This window comes from Siphateles boraxobius, unplaced genomic scaffold (assembly GCF_051911475.1).
Source record: "Siphateles boraxobius isolate OS27281-9 unplaced genomic scaffold, OSU_SipBor_1 19, whole genome shotgun sequence".
NCBI lineage: Eukaryota > Metazoa > Chordata > Actinopteri > Cypriniformes > Leuciscidae > Siphateles > Siphateles boraxobius.
In genome coordinates, this window is record NW_027508799.1 from 4,923,005 (window position 1) to 4,948,571 (window position 25,567).

Here is a 25,567-nt window from a genome sequence, read left to right on the forward strand (position 1 = left end):
ACCACATCAACATCACCACTGACAAAGTCACCATATTGAAACAAGGTTTTCTCCATCAATAACTGACTCTTTTGGCAAATCAGCAACACACAACAGATTAGACGGGTGGCTAATCCTATTAGTGTCTCGCAAAGCTGTGTACAACCCATCACCTAAAACTACAACTCGATCAAGATCTTTGGTCTGCCATGAGAAGACACTATCAACTGTATGCTTTGCTAAGCTTACTAAAGCTATTGCCATACACCGAAGTCCTCCATATTTGAACTGCTTATAACACTGGTGAAATGATCCTCTTACACTGTTTTCAACTCTCACAGAAATGCTTTCCTCAAGCTCAGCTGCAACTTCCGTTCCACTATTGACCCTTTCAAACCTGACAGAACTACAATTATCAACCTTGGCAACACCTTCAGTGTCAACATAACAATCTGTAAACACTGTACCACTCTGCAGGTCAGGATCTTCTTGGCTTGCCTTCACAGAAACGCTACTAATGGCATACCACTGTACATCTAAAGATTTCTTTAGATTACTGATATGAATCATCAGATCATTAAGGCATGTGTTGAAAACAACAACAGACGTACCAATATCCGATGCCAACACTGTAAAAAAAAAATTGAGAAAACTTAAAGGGACTATGTGTAGTTTTTTAGGTATTTTATTATCTAAAATCAATATTTTTATTCATAAATATGTCCTCAATGGTGTACAAATACCTCTGCCAATTATCTAATTTATCCTCGTAAACGAAGAATTTATTATCTTTATATACATGTGACGGGTAGGTCCACAGAGGCTTCCATGTCGTTCCGCCATCTTGAAAAACTATAATAGCAGAGAGGGTCAAAAAGTACCAGGCCAACGCGTTGCCACAACGCGTTTTCGTTCAGAGCCAGGTTTGTTTGAAATAACAAACCTGTTCACCCGAAGGAAAACTCGACGAAGTGCTGTTAGAAGACATCCTGTGATAGCTTTTTGGTACATAACAGCTACCGTAGATGCAACACGCATTGGAAAAAGCGAGGCGCTAGAGAGCACAATTCGTTTGAATGCAAAATACAATTTCACCGATAGAGGGAAGATATTCCTACACAATGTCCCTTTAAAAGTTTAAGGCAACCAACTGCAGGACATTTTTGAGTTTTCTCAACTTAGGGTCAATTAGTTGTACAAACTTGTGTGTGTATGTTCAATCAACATAATATATTAAGTTTAACTAACTTATTTAAACTACCAATTTGTTTAGTTGACTATAAATATTGAGTTTTATTTATGTAGAAATTTAATTTTAAACAACCAGCAACAGGACTTTTTAGAGTTTACTCAACTTGAGTTTAATTGCATTTACAAACTTAAAGTTGCTGTTCAACTAACCTAAACTATTAAGTCAATCAAAAAAACATCAATCCAATGAGTGAATGATTATATTAAATGCTATTAAGTACAACATTGGTCCTTAAAAAACATTCTTTAAAGATACAATACAATTTCATCAATATGGCTTTTCTAATACCTTTTAAAATCCACTCATTTCATTCAAAACTCATTTCATTGAAAAAACAAACAAACAAATATGCAAGTTCAAATCTAAAGAATTGTTTTAAAAAACAATAATTACACTTCTCAGTTTTAAGCAGCAAAAGTAAAAAATGATATTGTCAATATAAGTCCAAATGTTTTTTTTACACATTACAACTGGATGAAACAGTGCTAAAGAAAGCAGTTACCATGTAAAACAAAACTGCAGGTATAAAATCTCATATCAAAAAATTGTAGTATCAAATACTAATTTCAGTATACTAATTTAATACATCTGGATAGAACAAATGGAAAAAACATTTACTTTAGACTCACTTTTAGGACAGTGTTTTAACAGCTGGAGAGGTTCACAAACGAGCAGTTTTAAGACGTGTAGTCTAAAAGACACAGGGAGCAACTGCCTTTAACAGCCTTATTTATCCATCCAAACTTAAAAGCTTGTTCTTTAAAGTCTCCACTTTTGGAGAACACTGAGAACCAAGGTGCATGAATATTCTCTGCATCACTTCGAAAGTGTAAGTTAACTCTTTGGGGTACTCAATGTTAAGTGCATAAATGACACCAAAAAGTAAAGCAAATGCATTAGGCAGATCCTCAACGTCCTTCAGTACAATTTACTCTTCCACCACCGGAGCTACATGTATGCTGGTTATTTCGGGATTGGAATTAACTGTTGCCACATCTTCCACGACAGTGAGGACACCAACTTTGAGTTCCTTGGTGCAGGTTTCATCATCAGGATCGGTATCCGGCAGAAACACAAAAGAGGGGAGTCAGCAGTAATATATTAAAATATGCATGTCTCCATAGGGTTGGGTACCGAAACGCAGTGCCAATAGGTAACCGGTTCCTACGTAAACGGTAGTAACCAGACCGAATAAGAACGAAAATTTCGGCGCCCGATTTCGGTGTCTGACTCTCTGTGTCATGAGGCGCACAAACGCAAGGTCTCTCGCTCTCTCCCTCTCCCTCTCCGCCGTGCGCGCACTATACGGTTTGGAGCGCAGTCTGTTCTGACTCGCATGGGCGCTCTTGCTCGCTAGCTCTAGATTCTGGGAGATTTTAACTAATTTGCGGGCTTCAGGGAACCGTTTTCAATATGCGGGAGACTCCCGGAACGTCTGCTGATAGCGAGGGGATTAATGAAGATGCCGAAGACAAAACGCTCCAAGGTTTGGCTGCATTTCACGTGTAAAATTACGCGTCAGAACGCCCTCTCTGTGCCGATTGTCTGAAGCCCATATAGAATAGCGCCAATCCATTGGCTGATGGCGCATTAGCAACACATTATTAGCCGTTTGATAATGTAGTCAGCAAAAGGCTAATCATTAATTACTGTTGTGTCTGAAGTTGTAAAGAGGGATATATATATATATATATATATATATATATATATATATATATATAATGAAAATGTAAAAAGGCTACATTGTCAGTACAAAACAACCATATTTGTGACCCTGGATCACAAAACCAGTCACAAGTAGCACAGGTATATTTGTGGCAATAGCCAACAATACATTGTATGGGTCAAAATGATCGATTTTTCTTTTATATCAAAAATCATTAGGATATTAAGTAAAGATCATGCTCCATGAAGATAGTTTGTAAATTTCCTACCGTAAATATATAAAATATTTTTTTTTTGAGAGGATGCAGCACAATCACAAACATAAATGGACAACTTTAAAGGCAATTTTCTCAATGTCTCGATTTTTTTGCTCCCTCAGATTCCAGATTTTCAAATAGTTGCCAAATATTGTCCTATCCTAACAAACCACACATCAATGGAACGCTTATTTATTTAGCTATCTTATGATGTATAAATCTTAATTTCAAAAAATTTACCCATGTGACTGGTTTTGTGGTTTAGGGTCACATTTGGCATGACAAAACAGATGCAAATATTACCAGGCACATCCGCAGAAGTTGGTCTGCGCTTAAGGGAAGGCCGCAAAATGTCGATTTCCGGTATGCCACTATATGTTCTGTAATGTACCAACAACAACAACAAAAAAAAGAATTTTTATAAAATGCACAAATATATTTCAACAGTTCACCTTTTATGTAGTTATGTTTGTTAAAAACATATCATAAGTTTAAAATTAAGAAGTAATTAAAGTTATTGTCCAAAATAAACAGGATACCTGTTCGTCAATTTTGTCTAGGAGTGTTTGGATGTCTTTTCCCACTTCTTGATCTATAGAGCTTCAGCAGTTGTGGAGCAAGTGAATCCAAGGAACCAAGAAAGGTTGTCCTTAGATCAACTTGAGAGACTCGGTAGAATTCTGCACATCTGTAAAATAAATATGTACATGCCATACAAGAACATGGTTAATTAAAACAATACGCAATTTAAACTTGTTTTTTTCCTGTATTTTCAAATGCATATTCTAAACAAATATTATTCATCTATAAATCTATAATAAATTAAAATAAATAACAAAACTTACCGAAGTGACCACACTGTCGAACAAAATGGGCGCCAAGTTACCGAGGCAACTCGAAGACGAAGTGGGAGAAATGGAACTGACCAACTTGCAGCCGCCTAGGGCTGGACAATAATTCAATATCAATATATATCGCGATACATTTTTTTCGATAACGGTGATATGATTTTTAAACACATTTTCGATATTTCAATATACATAATAGCATTTGTCACTGACTGACGTTAGGCGCGCAGCCGTCAGAAAGAGCAGAACACAATTGGCTACTTTCGTGATGACGTACACCACAGACACGCAGCCAGTGCTCAGCAGTAGTAGCTGATCTCCAACGCGGCAAGTTTTAACTAGCCTACAAAATTAGCGCCCCTGACCGCAATTGAAATTTGACTGCTTTCTCCTCACTTGTGGAAGCTCGTTCAGACGAAATAGTTGATAAGAGAGGAAAGACAAATTCAGTAGTATGGAAGTTGTTCGGCTATCGGGGATCGGATAAACTTCAGGTTTCAGTCTGCTGCAAAATCTGCCGGAGAGTGGTGCCGACTAGCAGCGGGAACACCTCAAACCTATTCCACCATTTGAAGCAGTTCCACCCGATAGAACATTCTGAGAGTCAAAAGATGAAGCACTGGCAGCATAAAAGTTTAAGCCAACCTGTCCCTGAAACAACAACACCATCCTCATCCCCAAAACCAGCTGTGTCAAAAGAGAAACCCATGCAGCAAACACAGATGGCTGCATTCATGCCTTATGACAAACAGTCTAAACGTCATAAAGACATTACAAAGGCTGTTACAAACTTCTTGGCTAAGGACATGATGTCGTTTAGTACGGTGGAAAACGTAGGATTCAGGAAAATGATTTCAGTCATCGACCCGAGATACGAGCTCCCTGGGCGAAAATATTTTTCACGCACATCTATCCCTGCACTTTATGGTGAAGTAAGGGAAAGGGTGGAGGAACAACTGAAGTCAGTGTCATATTTTGCGACCACAGCTGACCTGTGGTCAAGCCGAACCTCAGAACCATACTTGAGCCTGACAGTCCACTTTATTGACCAAGATTGGAAGCTTGTCAGCTTATGCCTCCAGACGGTCTACTTTCCTGAGGATCACACGGGCGAAGCAATTACAGCCGGACTTGCAGGTCTGTATCACCACAGATAGCGGGACCAATGTCATCAAAGCCGCTGAGTTGAACAGATGGACAAGACTACAATGCTTCGGGCATCGACTGAACTCTGCTATTGGTAAGTTATACGCAGTTAATATAAATGGTAGTGTTATGTTAAAGCTGCAGTACATAACTTTTTTTTGTTAAAAATTAGCTAAATTTATATAATGAGCCAGTACATCATGAATCCAATATCCAAACCGTGTTTTTGTCTTATCATGAATCACTACGGTACATCTATAATAAGTGTTTATATTCAGACTTTTTTAAACTACTTCGAATCGGCTCCGCTGCAAAGTAGCCCAGTACCTGCGTGATTCGTCATAGACATAAACGGAGAGAAGTAGTTCCAGCAACAATGTTCTTCCGCAAGATGCATGCAGAGCGCCAAAAGCTACGGACTGCAGCAGCTTTAATTGATTTTGTTTATGGTGTAAGGATATATGACTAAAATCACTGTACTTAATTAATACTTAGTTGTAACTAGTACTTAGCCTGTAGTTTTGATTAGGTGATTTTATTCACCCTATTTAAGTGATTTTATAGGCTATTCATTTAATCTTTATTCAAGACATGCTTATTTGTATGGATACAGCAATTCTTTCAATTAAATTCAAAGGTGTTTTACTGGCATTGGAACATATGTTTACTTTGCCAAATCAGGTGTGAAGTTAAAACAAAAAAAAATTATGCAAGCAGAAGAATTTTGCAGTAAGAATAATATGAATAAACAAAACATTTTAGTTAAAATATATATACAAATTATAAGTATTTATTGCAATTTGCAAAAATTTTTCCCTCTATCTGTTTACAGAGAAAGTTAACCAAGACAAGCGGGTGGACAGAGCAATTGGAGTCTGTAAAAAGGTGGTGGCTGCCTTCTCCTACTCCTGCAAGGAGAAACGGGACCTTGCAGCTGCTCAGGAGGAGTATCACTTGCCAAAGCACAAGCTCATCAGTGAAACACCAACAAGATGGGGCTCCCGTCAACAAATGGTGAAGCGGGTTCTGGAACAGAAAAGGGCCATCACTGAAGTCCTCTCAAAGGACAAGAAGACCAGACCGCTGGTTCCTACCTGGCAAGATGTGGATGTTTTAGAGTCTATAGGGATACCTCAACCAAAAGTATAATGACCCAACCATGGATGATGTACTTAACATGGCATGCCTCGTTGACCCGAGATTCAAGCTTCAGTACACTCAGAAGGAGAAGAGAGAATACATCAAAGAGAGAGCTGTGTTGGAGATGCTTAAGGGAGAGAGATCTGTTGTGGTCAGGGAAGAGGAGTCCAGAGAAGAAGCCATGGGAGAAACTTCTATACCAGCCAAGAAAACAAAGCGGTCCCTGGCTAGCTTTTTTTCAAACAGGCCCACCACTACTACTAACACAGAAGACTTGAGTGCACAGCAGGCAGTTGAGAGGGAGCTCGGCAACTACCTTCTGTCTCCAAATGCTGACAATGACTCAAATCCTCTGGATAGGTGGAAAGTCTATCAAAAGAACTTCCCTAGAGTAAGCCAACTGGCACAACATTACTTGTGCATTCAGGCCACAAGCTCCCCCTCTGAGAGGGTTTTTAGTACAGGTGGCAACATTGTCACATGTAAAAGAGCATCTCTGAAGCCAGATAATGTAGACCAGCTAGTATTTCTTGCCAGAAACCTCTAGAGCCTGTCATAGGGTGTCATCAACACTCAACAATGTCCCTGCCCCCAGAAACATGTGTTTTGTTGTTGCTCTTTCTTTTTTCTGCAGCTTAGCACTTTTAATATTTTTTTATCCTGGCTGAAGCACTTTGGTTTATAAGAACAAGTTTTGTTACAAGAATTTTTGTGTAAAGAATAATATAATCAGCCTATGTTATGGTTTAAATTTAAATATATTAATAAGGTCAGTCTGAGTCTTATGTTTATTTGACTTTTCTTGTTTGTATAAAGGTTAAATGGAAATAAAATGTGAACGTTAATTACTTGTACCGTTTTTATTTCTAAAATATTAAGTAGTTTTATAGGTGGAGGTTTCATAGACTTGGCAAATTCATTTTTCAGAAGATTGTAGGTACAGACTTGGCAGTTTTTCTGAGGCTTTTATATTGTTCATATCGATATCGGAATTATATCGTATCGACCGAAATTAAGAAATATATCGTGATATAAAATTTGGCCATATCGTCCAGCCCTACAGCCGCCTATACTATACATTTACAGAAGCAAATTTTGTCAACTAATATCATTCAAAATCTATTGTAAATTAAAATAAATATAACAAAACTTACCAAAGTGACCACACTGTCGGAAAAAAATGGGCGCAGCCTGAGGCAACTCGAAAACACAGAGCTGCGGGAGAAATTGGCTGATAATGCAGCCGTGATAAAGAAAAAACAAAACAGTGATCGAACTGCGCATGCTCATCATCCTGTGTGGTCTATCCTATTAACAAACTTAAATATTAATTTGGTCACACTAATCGGTCTAAAAAATTTTTGATCCACTTGTTTGAGTTATCTCAACTTTTTTCATGTTAGATAGTTGAATAAACTTTAAAAACAGAATTTGTCAAACAAAACATAACTTGAATTTTTTACCGTGAAACCAAACATATGGGTGCCAAAATCAACAACCACAAAATAATCTTTGTGATGAATGACGACACTAACTGCACTATGAAGATTTAGCAGACACATTCCATCTCTCAACAAATATTCTTGCAGCTTTTCATACATTACTGACTCCTCTAAAAATCCAAAATCTCTGTACACTGGCAGACCAATTTCTACGTTCCAGTTCCTGCCAAACACATTGTGCTGTTCAATCGACTTACACAGCTCCCGTTTACCACAGCTACATATGTGGCTAACTTACTCCCTTCCACACATATGTCATCAACATCTGTCTGTACACATGTACACACAGGAGCATTTACATGTTTGATTGCATCCACAACACTACATGCAACTGAGGTGTTCACATCACATTGCAATGGTGCAGCCTTGACATCAGTCCCAGCTACAACAGACAGCTGCAATTACTCAGAACATACAGTATACATACAAGGTTTTATAACATATAATTGAAGAAAAACTATTCATGTTAAGAAATGTAATATGAGAAATTATAAGGAGTTATAAAAAACACTTTACATTTAAATTGTGGTACAATGTGCCTTTATTAACAATTAAAAAAATGTAAACAAATAAATAGAATGAGATTTAATTTCACACTTATTTTCAGGGAGTGTTATTTGAATTTTAAATTGTTTTTGCCTACGACTTATTGAATATTGACCTTTACAATAAATGCAAGACAAATTTTGCTGTTATCCTATTAAAACTCTTGACATTTTTTACCAATTCAAGATAGGTGATGATTATCTCTCATAATCCAACCTGGCTTTATTTATTTATAAAGAACGTTATACAATACATATTTTTTTCAAAACAGCTGTACAGTGGAGAAACAATTAGCAATATTCCACTATAATACCCAAGTGAAAAACATTTTATTTTATTAAAGTTATGCTATACTAATTGTGTGGGTATATTATGGATATAATTGTGATTGAAGCTGTAACGTTACTAAGAAATCTGTGCGTCTGTGAATGGTAGTTTAAGGAAAAAGCTGACATTTTACAAATAAAAATAACCCATCAAAATTAAAGCAGTTTCTAATGACTTAACACAAGCTGTAAACGCAACAAACTTCTGCCTATGAATTAATATTTGTATAAGGAAAATAATTTATTTGTTTTTCACAACATAAAAAAACGTGTTAAGTATACACTCACTTTTAAAGGGTTAAAATGCTGAAATTAAATAAGGACCAATGTTGTAAAAAAAAAACTAACAGTGGATTTGTCAAAGAGAAACTCACCGTGTGTAATGACGTGTCCGCCAATGAGCTAGTATTACGCCACACACTTCAGAGCCCGCCTATATTAGTCCCCAAAAACGCCTTATTAGCATATTTCACTCCTTACGCGATAATATATCACGTCTCTGAAACCACCACCCCTTCGCCGTCGAACAAACCCTTTCAGCCTGAGCGAACAGCACTCAACAGACCTCGCCTTAACTTCGAAGTCGTTTTCTCCTGCCGCCGTTCACCTGTGGTTATCCGGCGTCGACGCATATCTTTTTTATTACTTTTAAGAGCGCGAAGCGGTGTTCCAAATGCCTCGCTCCTCTTGTATCACGTGCGGATGCTATCTGCACGAGGCCGAAGGACACACGAGCTGCATCTCATGCCTGGGAGGCTGCACTCTCTGCCGCCGGCTGCTCTGCCTGTGAGAGCATTATGCCCATCTCTGCGCTGCGGACACGGCTAGCTCTCTCACGAGACGGCGAGGCGCTTTAGGCCATGAACTTAGATCGTAATAAAAGGGCCTAAAATATTGAAGGTTGTCCCTGCTCGATGTGATCTTTATTATGTTCCTCCTTTGTTGTTTATTTTATTAAAATACACCCAAATGCTACTTCGTTTGCATGTTAAGTTACACATCTTGTTTTCTGACCCGATATGGATGATCTTTTAGCTACTGTGATACAGTGCATAAATGTGTAGCATAATGTGCTTAAACATCAAAATAACATTCAGCTAGTTGATGTATAGCTTAACATTGTAGTATACCGACATGATAATAATCATATTAGTCTGTCTAATATTTAAATACAAAACCAACGGCTCTCAAATGGGAACCAATTCTCACCGTTCTTGGACTATTTCAAAGACAGAAAGGCGCCGCCATTTGACTCTGGAACGACTTTACTACATTTCAAAAGTGTAATTTCCCATAATTAAATCACATTTGTTTATATATAATATTATTAATTTTTTACAACAGGCTACAGATTGTTTCAAAACAGCTTTAAATATACGCAATTAATCGCTTGAATAAGACTGTTGTTTACATCACCTTACAACATGCCTTTTGCCTACAAATAGGCATACATATTAATGTGGTATAAGTAATGGAAAGCCCCATGTTTTACTATAGTATATCTGGGATATGCACAAACAAATGCCTTTCAACTTATGTGTGCAAAATTCAGAATTAAATGAATGTGCAATTTACAAGTAGAGTCTGTAGGCCTACTATATGTGTTGTAACCATTTAATAAGCGCATTTAGTTTCATATTTGTTAAAATATACTTTATTTAATTTTTCATCTTTGTTTATATGAAAAGTGAATGGCATGAGTGACAAAGGATGCGCAATATATATCAGGAGATGTAAGACATGATTTTGACCACTTTAAGTTTTGTGTTGTGAAAGCCTTTCTTTAAAGTGAATTTCATTTTGTATAAATTGTTTCTTAATTTTAATCAATTTTTCATCAATTTTTTGCCTGGATATAATAAATAACTAGCACATATAGCAGACAATATAGTCTAATCATGACATGTAGGCGCCGGCGCGGTCACTTGCGTTGCACGTGAACTGGAGCGCGTCTCATCATAAATTAACCGAAACTCAGAGAGATATACACATACATGAGAAATACACATACATGAGAAATACATCTATAGAAAGCTTGAAACGTCTTTAAACGAAACAATTCAAAACAAAAAGAATTAAAGCTGCAAGCAGCATTTATCGGTGTTCAAGCAGTTAAGGCCGTTAAGCTCAAAAGCATCAAAAGACATTAAGTTTCATGTAGCAAGCATTTAACCACTGACATCATAGATGGAATAGACCTTGTTTTAGCATGATTTACCATTATATACCAAATTTTAGTGTGATTTTTCATGATTTACCATGTTCCAGTATAGTTTACCATGATATACCAAGTTCTAGTATGATTCACCATGATTTACCCTGCTCTAGCATGGTTTACCACAATTGAACACATTCTAGTATTATCTAATATGATTCTAGCATGATTTACCATGTTATAGGATGATTTACCATGATATACCACATTCTAGAATGATTTATGATGGTTTTGAACATTATGATATGAACATTATATGATCGTAGATGGAAAAGACCATTTACAGCTAATACAGGCAATTTACCATAGGAAATACATGGTTTTGAAGCTTTTTAACAGTTATAGCGCCACCTATGGTCCGATCTCCATGAAACTTTGCATGCTTCTTCACCATGTTATGACACATATGCTCATTCATTTTTGTGAAGTTTTGACTTTTAATTTGTGATTTTATAGGCTTTTGACCGTATTTCACCCCGCCCCTTTTCTAAATGACCCTGTTACAGCCACCCAAATGGAAAATTTCAACTTTTTTTCAATAATTATTGATCTAGAGAGTCCAGAGAATAGGCCTAGACTGTTTTGGTTCCGATCGGGCGAAAAACCAGGGACTAGTTCGCCTAAAACACCTAAATATTCGACTCTCTGATTATGTAATCCATTATGTGCATTTCTCTCTATAGGGGTGTTCACTATGGAAATGTCGATCGTTAACTTCATCTTTGCAGCCGACACTGACACAAAACACTTGCTTTATTAATAAAAATCAATGTCACCGGATTTTCAAATGCACATCGTGCTTGTTATTTATAAGTCATGCATTTGCTTTTCAATGCACATGATCATAATTCATTATTATTCACTGATTTATAAATGGTCAAATATGAAATAGTTCCAAAACACTTGTTTGCTGTAGGCTACTAATTAATTATCAATTATGTATTTAATGGCTAATGTTTACATTTGAGGTAATGTCTTTAAAATGTTGGATTTTGAGATGAATTCATGACACTAAACTACATTGTCCTCTGATTATTAATGTATGCTGCATAATAAAAAAAACACACAAATATACAATAGATAAATATGACACTGATGTGTTTATTTAGCTTAATCGTCTCCTTCAACAGAAAGCATGTCTGCTGCTGCTGCTTCATCTTGGCCGCCGTCCTCTAACCCAAGTTCCAAAATATCTGAAGTTAAAAAACACATTTAAAAACTTAGCCTATATAAAAAAAGGATAGAAATCTATACAATGCTTAATCACACATTCCAACAACAAAACAATGCAATTTGCAGCATCATCTCACACACAATCTCTTGCAAAATCCAAGGCTGCCTTCGAAACTTCCAGCTCGCTTTCAGTTTTCTCCAACCTAATTAAAAATTAAGGTTCTTTATTGGCTTTATTTCTTAATTTTGAGACACTCACGGTTTCTTTGTGGAAAAACACGGTCACAGCACCCACGAATGGGATATCTTCGATCAGTGGCTCCAAAACCACACGCATCTTTCCTCGAAGCTGAAAGAATGCAAATGGAATTATCTTTAGAAATTAAGATTTAATTTCTACAGTGGCACCATGTATCAAATGTAAAGTCACAACTCGCAACACATAATCTCACCTGTATGTTCTGCACTCCACATTTCATGCATAAACACTTCACTCTTATATCGACACCCCCATCGTAACTGAAAAAAGTTGTCGGAGAGGACACATTAGGTTTGCTTTTAACTCTTTAAAAACAAATTGAACCATTCTGCTGAATTTGTTCCAAACAACTAAAACTAAACAAAAATGGAGTCTTTAATAAGATTGGGAAAGAGGATGCCCTTTAAAGATGCAGATATTACAATATGCCGATTTAAAGGGATACTCCACCGTGTTTTCATATTAAACTATGTTATTCCCTTAACTAAGACAAGTTGATACATACATCTCTCGTCTCAGTGCGTGCACTAAATCGCTCTGTCTTGCGGCGAAACTTTGTTAGCACTTAGCTTAGCCCAGTTCATTCAATAGGGGCCAAGCAGAGAAGCGACCAAACACCTCCACGTTTTCCCTATTTAAATATTTGAATTTGATAGTATTACTGCGCCAAGTCGAAGTGCTCCCAAGCGTCATGCCACCTAGTGAATTGAAATTTACTTTAAACATTTTAGCCTTTTTAATTCTTAGATTTTTTTCTGTTTATGTTGATACGTGTGGTTGCTAAGGCTGTTGCTAAGGGTGCAGTGATAAATAGAACCGTTGGGTGAAGCAGTCATAGCCGTGTTTTATCGTGAATAAAGCACAGCTATTGACCAATCAGAATCAAGGATTGGAACTTACAGTTTTATAAATATATATATATATATATATATATATATATATATGCACCCCCTCAGCACTTCGTTAAAAATTCTCTGGTGTGACCCAATAGCGTAATTTGTAATTCTTTAAATATTTACTTTTAAAATGTGTTATTTCAAGTGTGATTGGCTGAGACATACAGAAAATCGTTTTATAACTTTCAAATTTAAACCACGTTATTTCAACTTTCTACAGTAAGTAGGCTAACAAATGTGGTTAATGTAATTTATTAATAATTGTAGCTAATTTTTCCATAATGCAGTTGCAATTAATATCTCGTATAATCAGTAAACCGTCGCGTTATCAAGGCAACGACATAACGCATTTGTAGGCTATTCCATTTCATAGAGCGGCCGCTATCTGCCCCACTTTGATAAAATAACCGTAGTTTGCTCGGATCGGCACTGAATGGAACGGTTTCGCAATGAGAACTGTTCGCAGGACAATGAAAAAGGAGACTATAATGTAACGTCTGAGGAATAGGGATACCTTGACTGTCTTTGCCCACTGTGCTCTGATGCGATACAATGTCTGATCTACCCCAAACCTCACGTTTGATAAGAGTCATGTCCTGAACAAATCTACGACAATATTCAGTTATAGTAATAGTGCCACCTGCTGGTAGCAGGAAGTGTGGCAAATACAAATGACTTTGACAGTCCTCCGTGCTTTGTTTTCCTAAAGCTGCCGGGTGGTGGTGGCACGGGTGTGAAGTTTCAGAATTGGGTGGGGCAAACAAATATTTCGACTAATTGCCCCTGGCGCTACTGTTATTTTGAAATCGAAAGCGAGGCTCCGGTGGGAAGAACCCCGGAAGTAAAGATAAACAACAATGCCTTGGGCTACCAACCTTAAGCTGCTGCCGCGTATATTTACACTATATGATGTTAATATCCAATATAGGATATGTAGATATAGTTTGTTCCTAACTGTACGTTCACACCGCCGAAATTCGCTCTCGCCGCCCTGCCAGTGACGCCGTGGAAAGATTCGTGGACGCTCCGATGCTGTGACGTAGATCGAACGCGCGGTCATTTTTACAACTGTATTTAAATGGGCCACAAAGCAAACAAGCATGTCGATCGGTATTTTTGCAGAAAATTGATTGATGGAAAAACTTAACAATTATAGTGACATGTTTGCCAATGAAATAAACAAATTAAAAGCCATTTGTGTGGTGTGGCTTTTGTGTTCATGGTTAAGTGCTATTATAATTTACATTCCCTCTGAAAAACAAGCGTTCTAGCGCGAAAATATTGCCTATAAATAGTGTTGCTCGCCTTCTTATCAAATTCAAATGATCAACCTCCTCAATTTTGCTTGGCAACTAATGTGGTCGGAACCAAAGTTTACAGGACTGCGTTCTCTGGACTCCTCTCAAACGGAGCACTTCTATATTCCGATTGGTTGCCGCCGAACCGTGTCATTGCTTATTACCATAAAGTTGAACTGTCTTCAACTCTCCTCACCGCTTTCACCGTCCAAGAAGCGCCGCGCCGCGCCGCTCTCGCCGGAGCTCGCCGCCGGCTCTCATTGACAATGAATGACTTCCGGCCACTTTGACGCTCTCGCCGGCGGCGGTGTGAATGCACAGTAATAATTTTGGAAGATTGTGCTGAGATGTACATGTACTTATTTATCTGTTATTTTTGATTGTATTATATATGTGTGTGTGTGTGTGTGTGTGTATATATATATATATATATATATATGTTCAAAATAAGCTAAATAAACTAACTAACTAAAATTACTAGAACTGCAGGCTACTCAAACGATTACAATCCAAAAGTAAGCTATTTTAAAGTCGATTTTAGCCACTTCTTTTGCCAGGCCTATAATGTTTTAATGATGTTTAACGTTTTAAGATGTCATATTGTAATTATATAGCATAAGTTGTTATATTAATATTATTGTAATATATTAATAAACATTGTATTATATTATTACTATACGATTTGATTTCCAAAACACACACACACACACACACACACACACACACACATCAATGTGAGTTTACTCTGATGCGTCAATGACCGTTCGAGATTAGCTTGCCTGCGCTTTACGACAACAGCTGCTAGTTTTCCCGGTGGGCCGCTCATTTAACTTACATTAACTTACATTCGACTTACATTAGTTGTTTAAGTTTAATTACTAATCTTAAATATAATTTAGTTAGCAATAATTAGCCTTTGCCTAGTATGTTATCTCCTTACATATACCTATTGGGTATGAATTCATATCACAAGTTCTTGAATATCATTTTACATAACTTCTTAATTTTATGCATTAACTTAATATGCGTACTGGCGTTACATTTAAAAATAAATAAATATTAAGCAAAATGACAAAATAATTAATCAGAATACTTACCAAAAGTTGCTCCAGGTCACGCTTCGCCGTCTCTGCAAGATTAGGTGATTCAGATTTGTCTTGGCACAGCTACTAGAAGATTTACAACTGTCAGTCAGTTTGCTCACGTCACATCTACGTCGTCAAGCTCAGTTTGAGTCTGCGCAGTACGCTTGGCTATCAGGAAGTGAGTGCTTCTATTGGGCTTCAATTCTCTCCGTTGAAATCAAGGGGGTCGCTGTCCATTTCTTTTACTGTCTATGGTTTTTACATGCCTTTGGAACAGCACAGATGTGATTATATGGTTATTGATGATATGAAAAAAAAATAAGTTTGCAAATATAATTTGTTTAGTATTTGTTTTGTTTGTATGAGCCAGTTAAGATAAGGTAAAATAATAAATAAATATTAATTTTTTTTTATAAAAAATTGTGCTAATTCTAAAATGGGATGGAAAATGAAAAGAAATGTGGATTGTGTAGACTTGTTAAAAGTTCAAGATGTTCAAATAAGGAAAAGAAGGAATTAATTAATAAGGAAACCATAAGCATGTAAAATGTATCTATGTTGTTTAAATATATTGGCATATATAAATTAAACATATCGATGAAATATATGGTTATAACATTCAATATTATATAAACAATAATCATATATATTGTATTAATATATGTCAATATACTCATTTAATATGGACAATTTATATATTATAAACCTATATCAACATATATCTAGAGATATGTATACATGTGATAGCAATATATTGTCTTATATTTAGCATATATGACAGCGTCACTTGCGATGTAGGGACATACATGTCATATATTACATTTCCGTATGGGTTGTGGAGACAGTTTCTTTCCCCCATGAGGAAAACAGCTTATAAATAATACTAAATTAAGTTTTTTTTTAAATGTAAAAATGCAGAAACTTTTCTTTGATGGTTTGGGATAGGGGATAGAATATACAGTGTGTACCGTGTAAAAATCATTCTCAATGGAATGTGCCCATAAAACATAACGTGTGTGTGTTAGAACAAAGAGTGCAGCAGGAAGATGATGTGAGAGTAATACTCACAGGAAGTGCCTCGGCCTTGTCCAAATACACTGCCAAGATGGCTGCTGAGGGTGGCTTTGCTGTTTTACTCTTCACACTTTTTTTATTTCTCTTCAGAACCTGAGAGAAAAAAAAAAATATGGGCAAAGTAGGGCGGAGCAAAGCTACTGTAAAAAAGTCTTGGTTACTAATCATACTGGTCATTGGCTGTGGTGCGGCAACTGCACGAAAACATAGCACACCCATTTCCAAGAAACCGCCCTGTGTTTCTGTGTTTGTACGGTGTTATAAGAGTGTCAGCCACTCCAGTCTCAAATGAACCGATCCTGTAGGGGTGTCCTTCAAAATGAACCACTAAGAAGGGGACATGAAAACAGCAAATAATCACCCATGCAAAATTCTACTATAAACACACACACAAACACACAGGAGAAAACAGTGTGCTGGAATATTATCTAAATCTTCTCACCTCGTCAACTATTTTAGATTTCTTCACAATCCCCAAGTCTGAACACAAGTGAAATAAAGAGAATCAACCCAAGGATGAGAATAGAGATCAGCAAACAATAAAAAAACATTTTATTGTTTGCTGATTTTTAGTTCCCACCAACGAGTGAAAGCCTGACCTAGTGGGACTCTTGTCCGCTTCCTCATGTGGGTCAGTTTCTTGTTTTCTTTTCCTTGACTCTTCCGACCGGGTTTTCTTCGTCGACTCTGCCATGATTCACATATGAAATGCGTGCTAATGTCTTCCATAGAGGCTGCTTCATATGTTGTTGATGTATGTGACGTCGTTCCGTAAAGCAAGTCGTGATTCTCGCAAGATTTGGCGGGGCGCCACCTCTCAAACCTGCATTGCTGGTCAAAATGGTTCGAAGCTGTTATATTAAGGTACAAATCTTGCATAGTGTGCCTTTAAACAAACACAGATACATATGGCCTTGTGAAGTTCATCCCATTTACATCATATATCAATATCATGATATCAAATAGCTTATACAGTACACCTCTAAAACTTGAGATCAGTCTTTAAATAGTTACTTCTTTTGTTGATATTGCAATGTGGTGTCATTTGAACACCCACTTCATACATTTCAACCCATTTGGGATTGAGTGTACTGTCCAGAAGCTGGGATTTTAAGGTGTGCGGCCCGACTCAGAGCAGGGCGTACGGGCCAGACACACCAGACACAATGGTGTCCTTCGAGGCCAGATTGTCGGCCTCCACCAGGTGAATACGCAAAACTGCCTTGAAGAAATAAAGAAAGATGCACATAATATGAAAGACTGCAGTGCAGAGAACTGTTTCATTACTGCATTACTCCTAAATGAAAATAACTAATTACATGGTACGATTATGTTTTATGGGAAGTGATGCTTCAGATACATGTATGCTACTTCTGCATTAAAAACTATGGAAAAATATTTTAAATTACACTGCAAAAGTGGCACACAGAACACTACCTTTCAAAAGACTGGAGTCAGCAAGATTTAGATTTTTGTTTTTAAAGAAAGTAATACTTTATTCACCAAGGACACACTCAATTTCTTTGTTTAAAAAAAAAATCGAACCATAATATTTTCCACCCACGGTTCGGCACGCACTTGATATGATGACACGTACACATCTATAATATGTGATAAACACCGAACCTTGAGCAATTTGAACTGTTACAACCATATGAATTACATTTTAAAATGTATTCATGTATTCAGTCATTTTAAATGTTTATATATTTCTGTTTTTACTGTAGTTTTAATCAAATAAATGCAGTTTTGGTGAGCATAAGAGACTTCTTTCACAAACATTTAACTGAGCTCTAACTTTTTTAACTGTGGAGTAAATGTCAATTGCCAAAACCATAGTATGTATTTGAGTGATTTGGTCATTGTATGTTGATTGGATGTTTGTAAGGTCTGTATGCGTGTTACCCTGGACAGGGTGTTCCTCAACCATGCCACATGCAGTTCTGCCACTAGAGGAATAGTGATACGATTGGGATGAACCATGAACGAGTCAATCATTCCCATGATTATATTGCGTAACCTAATTGTGAGAAAAGGAAAAGGGACAGAAAGTGTGAAATAGTTTTTAAAAAAGAAAAGAAACGGATGTCGATCAAGACAGCGAGTGTATTGAACTGAATAAAATATTATTGTGTATGTCACTATGTGTAATGACTGAAACTCACTTGACCACTGCATTGTCCAGCAGCTAGGTCCAACTGGTCCCTTTAAAGGTCAGTTTCTAACAACACAGAGGAAAAAGGAGAAGATTACATGATTCTATTAAAAGTAATATTCTAATTCAAGCACTACTGAAAGAATAAAGACAGTAAGGATCAGTACACACTTGCAAGAACACTATGGTAGAACTTTTTAAAGTTCAATGAAGCTTCAAAGAATCCAGGAGGGTTTCGACTTACTCAGTTAACGGATGTTACCTAGAACTAATAATGTACTTGATCTGTAGAACCTATAGGCTTAGATTAAGCCAGGATTAGGCCTTAGTTCAATTAGGACATTTAAGTAGTTTTTATAAGCGTGCCTTAGAAAAATAGTTATTGGTGTGCATCTCGAGACAAAACAATGACACTGACATTTCAAGATATGTCACTGCAAGTTGCTTTCAGTTAGTCTGGGACTAGGCTCAATACTTGTCTGTCAACTGGGAGATAGTGTAATGTCAAAAATGTTTTAAGCTCAAAGAATCATAGTCAACCATAGAAGAACCCAAATTTTTCATAAACTCTTAAAAATTAAGGTTCTTTTATTGGCTTTATTTCTTAATTTTGAGACACTCACAGTTTCTTTGTTGAAAAACACGGTCACAGCACCCACGAATGGGATATCTTCGATCAGTGGCTCCAAAACCACACGCATCTTTCCTCGAAGCTGAAAGAATGCAAATGGAATTATCAAGATTTAATTTGTACAGTGGCACCATGTATCAATTGTAAAGTCACAACTCGCAACACATAATCCCACCTGTATGTTCTGCACACCACATTTCATGCATAAACACTTCACTCTTATATCGACACCCCCATCGTAACTGAAAAAAGATGTCGGAGAGGACACATTAGGTTTGCTTTTAACTCTTTACAAACAAATTGAACCATTCTGCTGAATTTGTTCCAAACAACTTAAACTTAATGCATTTATTATTCCATAACACTGTAATATAGTCGTTTTTTAGGTCAGTAGATTTTAGGTTAATATTAAAGTAATTTAACAACATATTTGCTTGTTCATGGTTCTCTGATGTCGGCTAATGGTCACATGACGAACTATCTTTTTAGTGCTTTAATTTGATTGTTTAGTTTTAAAATTATTTGACATTTTATGATTTCATTATGAGCTTTTCATTATCAGCTCATAAACCCCCGCAGTAATAATTCAATAGCTACTTTTAAACATCAGAAGTCTATGACTATGTCAATCAGCAAGGTTTTCACAGCCTTATGTCCTTTAAATCACATTAACATCACAATTTCACTCTTGCCTTGACAGGAAGGTTTGCAGTGAGACATCAGATGTGTTTATTCTAACAGAATGCTTGTTCAGAGGCAGTGGAGCCTCTTTTAATCTCCTGTAATGAAATCTGCAGGAATGTTATTTAGTGTGTGTGTGTGTGTGTGTGTGTGTGTGTGTGTGTGTGTGTGTGTGTGTGTGTGTGTGTGTGTGTGTGTGTGTGTGTATGTGTGTGTGTGTGTGTGTGTGTGTGTGTGTGTGTGTGTGTGTGTGTGTGTTCGTCCGTGCGTGCGATTTTGGTTGGGTGATAGTTGTAGGTTACAGTTTGACAAGAGAGTGTGACAAAAGCACAATGTTGTGTTTTATTGGGAGTGTACACAAATGTAAACACTTTGCAATTTGAATTATATGTTTACGGAGTATTTTTTTGTTTCCACTGTTCGATCGCACCCGCGCCTCTCTCTCTCTCTCTCTCTCTCTCTCTCTCTCTCTCTCTCTCTCTCTCTCTCTCTCTCTCTCTCACACACACACACACACACACACAGTTCAATCGCGCCCCGCCTCCCCAGCTAATACAAATACGTAACTGTTACGTAACTGCAACGTAATCTGGTGACCAAATTTTCGTCCTGCCGACGTAATTAGTTACGTCGTGGCAATCGGAAAAGTGAAATTCCCAGATACGTTGCTACAACGTAACTTTGTGACGTTACCAGTTATTAAGCACGACGTTGTGACAACGTAACTTTGTGACGTTACCAGTTAGTAAGCATTTAGAGACATTATTTAAAGACTATTTAAATCTGCTGAATGATGAATGCATACTCAAAATTAGGTAAATTCAGCTAATTTATTTAGAAAACATCAGTACACATTAACAATTTAATTAATTATAACATATTATAATTTGTTTGAACAAAGAAGACGGGAAGACTTCGAGGAATGTAGAACAAGCAAACTACTCCAATTCTGCAGGTACTGGCAGTCGAACCTAAAGAAACAGCACAACAACAAAACAACAGGATAGTCGTTTTCATTGTAACCTTTAATGGGAGCTATCCATGGTGACGAAATCAGTGATAAATGCTGTGAAAATGTTGACTAACGTGGAAATTGTGTTTTGGGCTTAAATTTAACGTTAGCTTAAAATAAATCTCTTAAGTTCTATTTAAAACAGACATTAACGAACATTTGCGGAGAAAAAAAGTTTACAGACCGGTAATGTAACTATACACATTTTATTGTTGTTATTTTTTATTTGTTTTTATAGTCCTGATAAATAATATCGATTGGAAAAAGCAAAAATGAAAGATTTAGAATTTCGTTTTAAGTCAGTCCTTTTCATAACATCTTGTGAGAAAAAGATGCAACTCCTGTCATATAAGATCTTGTGGCAATCAGGGTTTAAAATGAAAGGTAAAGCGACATTTTTCTCCTTATAACGAGATGTTAGGCTTGTTTGAGATGAGCAAAATCTGCGCAGAACCGATCACCGGTGATCAGCGCGTAATGCATGCCGGTTAGAAATGTGTTCGAGTGCGGTCCGCCATGCGCTGATGTCATGCTGACGTGTGGCAAAAAACTCTCGCGAGCGCAAGGCGCACGTGTCGGATTCTGCAGTCGTGCGCAGTTGCTCTCCACCGACTGTGCTGATCAAAAGCATGATGGGAAACGACTTGCTGATGACACAGCTTAATGTTGATTGGTTTAAACAACCGTGATGTATTGTTCTCTTTTAAAATGTTTGATTTTAAAACTCGGATATCATGTTTTATATGTATATGTACTCTCGGACAGTGCGATCTCTATAAGTTATGCAATGTCATTTTATTATTTAAAAAACACACACACAAATAAAAAACATCCATGTCACAGCCCATGTCTGTATTAAAGAAAAAATGATTGATAAACACTTATTTGGAATGGAATTAAATAACAAGTACTTGTTATTGTCTTGTTCATTATATTTATTTTCATATAAAGGCAACAGAACTTAAATTACATCCAGTTTATTAGCAAAACTGTGCACGAGCGTGAATCCCGTGAATCCTGCGATATCCATCATTGATCTCGCAGGTGTAGGATCCACTGCGAGAAGCGAGAACTGTCCGGCTTGCCTGTGCTTTTTTCACTCCTCCTCTCACTGCAGCCGCCTACTCTCGACTACATTTCAGGCGAGGCAAGGCGCATCTCAAACAAGCCTGTTATGTCGATAAAAAATTAATGAGAGTAAGTCTCGCGAGACTGAGTTACAGTTTCAAAAATTGCGGTTTTGCATCACCCGACCCGTGCGTTGGGTTTAACAAGGTTTAGGGGAGAAATAGGCACTCTTTGAGATCCAGATTGTGTTCGTCAGTACAGAGTGAGTTGATGATTTCTTTGATATGGAAATTTACTATTCATGCAAGTACTATGCAACTTGTGTAACTTTTGACGTGCATGTTGATTTATTTGTGTTCAAGAAAACTTTCCGTTTTACATTTTCCCCCATCATTCGTTTTTTTTCCTTTTTTTTCTCGCACATTTAAATTTTGTGGATTTATTTATATATTTATTTGCGTGTTTAAATATGTATTGTTTTTGCAGGTTTTGCCCTCCATTGTTTCAATCAAATCGAACCATTGTCTGATTAATATGTAATATTTTGCCTTTGTTCCCCCTATTTTCCTATATTCAACATCAATACCTGAACATGTTTTTTCAGTTGGGCTGGCACATGTTTCAGTGTCTCTGCAATGTAGCACTCTACAGCCTTCTCTCCCAGATCAGACTTGCATTTCATAACAGCATCTGGAACACAACAGAAATCATGAATATTATGTAAGTACCATTTATTTATGTGCTCAAAATTCACTTTATCAATATAATACTATCATTTTAAGTTAAGGTATTTCACTTACAAAAGTTATTATCAGACTTTATGATTACAAATGTTTGATTCGTTCAAAAAGCTGATTCATTCAGTAAAGACACCTTTTATATTGAAAGGCTCAAACTTGTGATCACGGAGAAGGAAGACACACTGACATGACTATAGGCAAAACCAATTAATAGTGAAAAGGACAAGATATAGCAGCAAACGGGGACATTTTTTATTTTTTATTATGGATATAGGAAAACCTGATGGAAAATGCTATGTCTACTGTAAATGCAGCTACACTCGCTTTCTCGATCTCTCACGATTTTTTCCTACGGAAGGAAGGCTATTAGTGATTTTACTTCATGAAAGTTGCATAAATACATATTTTTCGGCTTTAATGATTGTATTGTGTGGCAACTGTTTTATAAAAGCAATAAGGCGCTCGAGGCAAGTGCTGTATCGTGAATTAGTTATGGCTGAAGGGGTTACTCCGCTTCGCGTCGCCAAACAACACCCTTCAGACGTGACTTATTCACGATACAGCACAGCCTCTCGTACTTATTGCTTACCTATATATATATATTATATATATATTATATTATATATATATTATACCCCTACAGCAGTTCCGTCAACTGTCCCGAGCGTAGGGCCATCGGGCAGTACTTATTGTGAAGCCCTGATTATTATTTACTTGACTCCATGTCCTTAAAACATTTTTTTTTTTTTTCTGATACACTAAAGATATATGATGCTCATATTTTTAACACAAAAAAGTGCACAGTGATTTTATACTTTTAAATGGCTTAACATTCTGCAAAGCATCCCTCCCCAGCTAGGATTTTTTTGTTCTAAAAATGTTCTGAGAACATTATCATGCATTGTTCTATAAATGTTTTCAGCGGGTAGTTTTATTTTTGTTCCCAGAATGTTTTTTTAAACGTTAGGATAACATTATTTAAAAACGTTAGGATAACATTCTTTAAAAACATTATTAAAATGTTTCATAGTAACTTTCTTATAACATTATTCTCTAACGTTATGTTTTCAGCGGGTAGGTTTATTTTTGTTCCCAGAATGTTTTTTTAAACGTTAGGATAACATTCTCTGAAAACATTATTAAAATGTTTAGTAATAATGTTGTTAGAACATTATTTCCTAACATTCTTATACAGGTTGCTGTTATACATTTTATTTTTGTTCTTAGAATGTTCTTTTGAAAGTTAGGATAACATTCTATAAAAACATTATACATGTTTTGTGACGATATTCCTTAAATGTTTAGACATAACATTTTTAGAACATTATCCTCTAAAATTTTAGTTCCCAGAATGTTCTCCTAAGAGGTAGGATAACGTTCTCCAACAGATATTCTAAAACTGTTAGGTAATACCCTTGTTAAAATGTTTAGTGATAATATTTTTTAGAACAATGTCTATCACAACAGTCATAAAACGTTTCCAGAATGTTCTTCTAAAAGATACAATAATATACTTTAAAAACACATTTTAAACGTGTTTTTAGTGATAACATTGTTGGAACATTATGCCATAACATTGCTATAAAGTTTTTTTTTCCAGTTTGTTAAATGTTCCCAGACAGTTTTATTTAGAGTCAAACTTCATGCTTTAATAACATGCAAATGTTGTGTAGTAACATTTTAAACTTTATTAGCTTTAAGAGAAAGTGTGCACATCATGAAACAGGATAAATTTAATAAATTTTTTTTAAAAAAAAAATCTAATAAAACTGCTCAAGAACTATGAATAAAAATAAAATCTGAACATTTTTAAACATTACCATGATAAAAAAAATAATAAACTGCTCAAGAAACAAATATTAATAAAAAATCTCAACATTTTGTATTCGCAAATTTAGTCAGCAGATTCTAACATGCCGCTCCCCTCTGCTGCTGCATGCTCCTGTTTTTCATCCGTGGATGGTCCTCCAGTATCCACCTGTATAGACAATATGAAATAAAATCAGAATCATTTATTATTTCTTAAAAAAGTAGATGCTGTTGTCTTTCATGCATGTAAAAATAAATTTTTTTTTACAAATAAATACAAATTAATGCATTACAATTAAGTAAATATACAAATAAAAAACAAAGTTAAACAAAATAGTTAAAATACATACAGAAAAAAATATAATTTTTTTAAAACAAATTATTTATTTATATTCATATATTTTCCTATTATTAAATGGATTTATATATATTTTTTGCAAGTTTAATCTTTCATAAACAGGATACACAAATAACTTATTTATATTTACAACAAAAAAGATGGATAAATGAACCAAACTACTAAAAACAGGTAACGGCACTCAAGTAAATGTCAATTCTATGCAATGTTACAAAGGAGAATTTTCTTTGGTTTTATCAAACGAAAAAAAAACGTTATTTAAAAATTTGCATTACCATCTCAAACCACCCTGTCACTAAAATCAAATTTATATCATGTAAATTTGCAGCTACATGTCAGCTAAACTGTAATGCAGTGGGTCAGTTACTTTTTTCATGAGTTCACCGAACATGGCTTTCTAGCTTAGCCAGAAAATGTTGTTATGCCTATCTTAAAGCTAATACATTTTCATC

At 36.1% G+C, this 25,567-nt stretch overlaps 1 protein-coding gene across 1 annotated transcript in view; it reads right to left on the minus strand.

The window, feature by feature from the left end:
* LOC143741618 (uncharacterized) overlaps positions 1–25,567 on the minus strand; it is a 548,742-nt gene that overhangs the window by 368,764 nt on the left and 154,411 nt on the right. The gene's annotated exons all lie outside the window — the stretch shown is intronic.